The sequence below is a fragment of the Eriocheir sinensis genome, chromosome 10, assembly GCF_024679095.1.
Source record: "Eriocheir sinensis breed Jianghai 21 chromosome 10, ASM2467909v1, whole genome shotgun sequence".
In the NCBI taxonomy this organism is placed as follows: Eukaryota; Metazoa; Arthropoda; class Malacostraca; order Decapoda; family Varunidae; genus Eriocheir; species Eriocheir sinensis.
The window spans coordinates 979,178-985,177 of record NC_066518.1 but is presented as its reverse complement, the minus strand read 5'-3'; the positions used below and the strand labels follow the sequence as shown (position 1 = coordinate 985,177).

The 6,000-nt window shown below is 41.8% G+C and overlaps 1 protein-coding gene across 2 annotated transcripts in view; it reads left to right on the top strand.

Annotated features, from left to right (window-relative positions):
• The window catches only part of LOC126996405 (bestrophin-2-like), a 169,843-nt gene that overhangs the window by 51,937 nt on the left and 111,906 nt on the right, over positions 1 to 6,000 (top strand). For both annotated transcript variants that reach the window (XR_007751153.1, XR_007751152.1), the window contains one exon: positions 1,194 to 1,312. The gene's annotated coding sequence lies outside the window, so the exon portion shown is untranslated. The remainder of the gene's footprint in view (positions 1 to 1,193; positions 1,313 to 6,000) is intronic.

Below are 6,000 nucleotides of genomic sequence, written 5' to 3'. Positions count from 1 at the left end.
CCTTTCTCAGGGTAGGGAGATAGGTTCACTTTGTCTGACTCCTGTGTGGATTTCGAACCATTTTCTATAGCCAACTCTAAATGTCACTTTGCTTTTATATTTACTTTTTGTGGTCGTGATTGATTTCCTTGATGTGGCTGTCCTCCTATGTTCTTGGTCCAATACATTCATGTTTTGTTTTCTTTACACTCGGCCGAAGGTTTTCTTCATATCTGCTGTTTTTATATCTGTTTAGTGCAAACACCAAGCCCTTTGTGTCTACTTCTGACCGAAAGACACACCGCCCTCTTCCATGTTTACTTACTACTTGCACTCTCAATTTTCTCCACGAGACTCGTTCTTGTATTCTACCTGCATGTGGCAGCAGGGATATACCTTTTTTGTTATTGCACAAAGTTCTGTTTCATATTAATGCTAATGGGGCAATCGATGACCCCTCCCGGGAATTTATTAAAAACGAGTTTTGTGCAGAAAATATAACTCCATGTTACTCCTGGCGAGGCTTGGTTTTAGGAAACTCTTGGTGTCTGTTTCTGGGAACATCCAAGAGAATCTGAACGTACTTCAGTAAGATTTTCTGCCGCTCATCAGAGATCATTACAAACCAGTGGGGGTGATCACGTCTCCGGGAGCTGTCTTTAAAGGGCTTTGAAGGGGCTTTGGTACGTCTTTAGAGTTTTCAAACATTTCGATCGAAAATATTTTTGAGCACTCACATAGGTTTTCCTCAGACATTTCGGGCAATTTTACTTTAGTGGTGACCGCTGGCTGCCGTTGGTCGCCACACTGCAAACTTCCTAAGTAACTAACTAATTGGAAGCATACGCCCGGGGGTGCGTCGCTTCACTCACTCGCCGCCTCCACTCCCGACAGTCTTCCCGAGCAAGCAAACTGTTCCTGTGTATATTCATCAACATGAATTCATAAAATGTGTACACACGCTTAGTTTCACCTCATGTAATAGCAATTTATTTAAGGGTTCATGGCTTACCTTGCGGTGCAGTCAATGACAGTCTGTTGGTATTTTATTATGAGTGAAGAAGAAACCTTGTGGTCCCCTTTTGTTCAGAGCATTAGCCTCCCATTGGCTTTGTTGAGACACTATTGCGTGCCTTCCCTTTCTCTGCGCTGCGAGGACGTTTACGCTATATTATTTAAGTGGAGGAAAATTTTATATTTTCTCGATTTTTCAGGAGGCAGCGTCATTGAAGGTGGGGTTTTGAATTCCGCCCGGCACTTTAGCTGCACATGGAAGCCAAGTCTGAATGGGATGTGACTCGCGTGCATGAAGTGGAGCCCCGCACGCAGCAAGGTGAGGTGAAGCGCTCATCCTATCCCCTTTTAACATCTTCACAGGGGAAACCTTACGTCCCCTTCCCCGTATTTGTCTCTGTCGTAGCAAAGTGTTAGCCTTCCTGTGGAGAAAAGATACAACGAGGTGATCCAATTCTACTAACAAATAAGTTATTCTCCAAGCTAAAAAGAGAGAGACCTGTCATGTTTTCTAAAATTGTGCTGCTGGAGTGCAGTAAATCTTTAGGTGACGTTTCATATTATTAAATATTTGCACAAAACGGAGCTTTTCCTGCGCCTTTGTGCCTCTTTTTGCCTCCACCTGAAGGGCACTTGTTGCTGAATACTCTCAGCAATTAGCGCATAACAATGACTTCAATTTTCTTTGTCTTCAGTGTCGTTTTATTATTTTCATATTATTTTATTTTCGTCAAGTTAAAGTGCTGTATTTTCTTCACTGAAATAATGGCCTTCCTCTGTCTTTCGTTCGAGTTATTTATATTTCGATTAGATTGGTTCACTCCTTATTAGAAATTGTTGAAGATCAGCCGAAGAAGTCTTAATTGGAGAGCACATAAACTACCTCACAAGTCTTCGTGAGTACCTCGAGTACCTTGCGTTGGCGACACCATACTGAACGGCCATCTAGTCTTCTCTAATGTTTGAACCTCCTGGAAGATTACACTTTGTACACAAAAACTGCTCCAAGAAGCCTCTGTTGCAGTATATGTTGTAATGCTGATAATTAAGCAGCGTAGGCAAATGTTCAAGTTCAAGTTCGAGTTACTTCTACGAAAGTAAAGCTACATCCGTAATGGTACATAAAAAGGGAAAATCGCACGCCAAAGCTCTCATCCAGACTCACGAGGTCAGTCCTTCAACAGTTGAGACGCGCAAGGGTGAGGCGATTAGAGTAGATAAGTTTCAGAGGTATAGAAAACACACACACACACACACACACACACACACACACACACACACACACACACACACACACACACACACACACACACACACGGGTTGATTTATTACCGAAAGTGATGTTGGCCGAAAGGTGATTATAGGAGAGACTCTGGGAAAAAAAAAGTACTCCAACCAATCTCAAAGAGCAACCAACTCAAAAACGGCAGCCTTTCAAAAACGGCAGCCTTTTGAAAACTTTTGAGGATTGACGTTGAGAGTAAGCTTTTTCATCAGAGTCCCTTGAATGACGCATTTTATTATTGATCCTCAGGGCCTTCATTTTTTTTTTTTTTTTTTTTACCTTGGTCCCGGTCTCCCTCCGTTCCATTGCAGCTGCGCCACATCAACGTCATAAATCATCGGTGGATTTTTACGTTCTTTTTTTTTTTTTTGTTTGTTTTTTTTGTTTCTCGGATCCAAGATTGGTGCATAACACGTGTAAGCATCCGGTGTTTGCATTGTGTGTGTGTGTGTGTGTGTGTGTGTGTGTGTGTGTGTGTGTGTGTGTGTGTGTGTGTAATGGTTATTAACGTTTTTCCCACTCCCATCGTTCTCTCTGATGCACAGCTTTAAATACAGGAAGTGTTTATAAAGTAGGACAGGATAATAGAACGCCCCCCCCCTCCCCACACACACAGAGGCTTCATCATCTCCCAGGTTTGGTGTTGTTCACGTCAAAGAGGAAAAAAAATCCATATTTGGCTAGAAAATGAATCGGCTCCACAAATCTAATTAACTTTTCTGTTGGTATTCAATAAAAAGGTGTTTTAATTCCGCCAAAATACGGGCACGGCATCAGTATTCAGGGCGGGAGTGTTCGGCGATAAGCCAGGCCCGGCCTAGGAGAATTCGGCGTTCGGAACAATTTTGTATCACGGTAATTCGGTGTATAAAGCACTCGCGGGCAGGAAGGCTTCTGCGCGTGAGTGTGTGGCGGCAGAGAACGAATGTGTTAACCCGTCGAGAGGAAAAGCCGCTCTCTCTTAATCCAATTCGGAGCACGAACAACCAGCGCCAAAACGAATACTTGTAACTGGATTAGAAAATATAATTGGATTAAACCTGTTTTTGTCTTTTATTCATTTCAATATTAACTCTTCGTATACTTTTTATACCGAAACCCTCAGGAAAGAGACTGAATAAAATGTTTAATGTATAAATCAATATTCCTGATAGTTTGGCGAGGACTTATTAGTGATGAGAAATGCATTTCTGTCTCCCACCCCCCTTTTTTTTAGGTCCCTGGAAGGAATATTTAAAATCCTGATATATATTTTACTGCGTGGGAAGTTACACCGGCGAATGATGGTTCGGTTATGAGATACAAAAAAAGGGACTGGCTCCTTGGTGTGTGGTGGGTGCACTTGACACCGGAGGACAAGGGGATAGCCCAGCAGCGCTGTGTGGGACATTCCCGCAGTTTGCGATAGTTTTCCGTTTGATAGGCAGCCTGCAGCTGTGTTCTGTGTGCACAGTGACTGGCCCCTGGCAGGTGGTGTTGCGTGGCTCGTTAGGTAAGAGATGGGCTACCGATCAACCACTAGAGAAAAATCATATATGTATTTTTTGAACGATAATAAAACTGCGACGATCAAATGTAGCTAACTCGATTTACTGTGAGCTCCACCAAACAGTTTGTGAAGCAATCAGTGCGTTGTCGTAACGTATTGAAAAGTTCTGTCCCTGATGTACAAGAATTGAATACAGTTTCTTTGTCAGAGAGAAAAAACAAACTACAATCTACACCCCTCTTTTCTTTTTCCACCGCATAATATCTGCCATTTTTGGTGAGCATTTTCAACATATCAATTTGTTTGCCTGCGAGTATCTAATTTGTAGTATTAATATTTCGCTCAGTATGATTCAATGGGAGGTAATGAGGACCGTCCTGCACCCCCTCCACCCTCCTCCACCCTGCCGCTGCTCACCGCCGCTGCCCCTTCCAACACCCTCATCGGCTCATCCTCCCGGTGGCTCAACCGCTCCCTTCCAATTCCTCACATTTACTCGCTGAGCAGGCCGGACACAGCCAGATGAGCTGGAAATTCTACGATATTACTTATGTATTTGTATATGAATATATGTGCGCATACATTTATGTCCGCCTGTCCGCACGTACCTACGCACTTGTATGTATGTATGTATGTATGCATGTATGTATGTATGTATGTATGCATGTATGTATATGTGTGTATGCGTGTATGTTTGTATGTATGCATGTATGTATGTATGTATTAAACATGCATCTTTGCATTTGCATGATTATTTGCTACTTGCAGATATCTTTATTAGTTATACCGGATCACTCAATGCAAGTGCGGTTTAAGTGCATGGGATTGTTTAATCTTGCACGGTTACCTTCCTTCTCTTTAGCTCGTTACCGGCATGGTGGAACCCTTCCCCTATGTCTTGCTTCTTTCCAAGCATCTTGCCAGAGTTTTAGTGGATAATAGATTCGGCCAAAGACTAGAGATGTTTCTAGGCACCTTGGATGTAGTTCACCACTTCCTCACTGGCGAGCTGTCATCTCACCCGCCCGCTGCTGGAGTCCACACAAACGCGTCACGTCTCCCACTGCCGGGGTTTTAAGCTCCAAGTAGGGAGACGAGGGGCTCACCCTTTGGGAGCGCGGTGGGTCATAACCTACGTATGTAATTTCCTGAACATGCCACGGGCCGGTAATTACAAGGAATTGCACCAAATTAGACAGGAAATACACTAAATTCCCGATTGAACATTTGCAAATCTCCTGAGTCCAAATCAGATTTCAGTATGTGTCTTTGGAGAACGCCAAGAACGATCTGGGGAGGGAGACAAGATGGAGGATGAGTGTAGTCTGCTTATGTAGCCAACCGTCTTGGCGGGCCTCGTGTGGGGTTGTCAGCGGGGCTTGTTGCAGACTGTTATCAGACAGTCAGTGGTGAAGGTCGATATTCTGAATGAATATTAGAGCATTAGCGCCGAAGTGCTAGTAGAAACCATATGACGCGTTGCTGATGCCCCTGAATAGCTCTTCTAATTGGCACATATTTAGTTTATATCTGGCGTCACTGTGTATTGCCTTGTTCTGTCATTCCTTCATACTTAGCAGTTATCTGCCGCCGCGCTTTTTTGCATTTACTTGTGGCCTGAAATATTTTCATTGTAGGTCAGTAGCTGCAGTGAAGTTCTTTTTTTCTACAAGGGAATGGCAGATGAAATAATTCTCTACATAGGAAAAAAATAACAAATCAGAAGCTAATCAAGAAAAAATATATATAAACAAATATATATATATAATAGAATAACTCATTAAAGAAACATTAATCACAAACATATCAACTACATCGCTCTGTATATATATATATATATATATATATATATATATATATATATATATATATATATACATATATATACATATATATATATATATATTATATATATATATATATATATATATATATATATATATATATATATATATATATATATATATATATGTGTGTGTGTGTGTGTGTGTGTGTGTGTGTGTGTGTGTGTGTATCTCCTGTGTTCAATTGTCTTAAGTTCTTCTTTCTTTGACAAACTTGAACACTTTAAAAACTACTCAAGATCTCTGTAATCAGAGCCCCAAGTCATACTTTTAGCCAAATTATTAATGCGCATAATAACAGGTTATTGGCTCCTCTCCTGACCAAAGGCCCATTCAGACAAGGAGTGAAACGCGGACTTCAAACGAGAGAGGAGGAGGATGACGGAAGC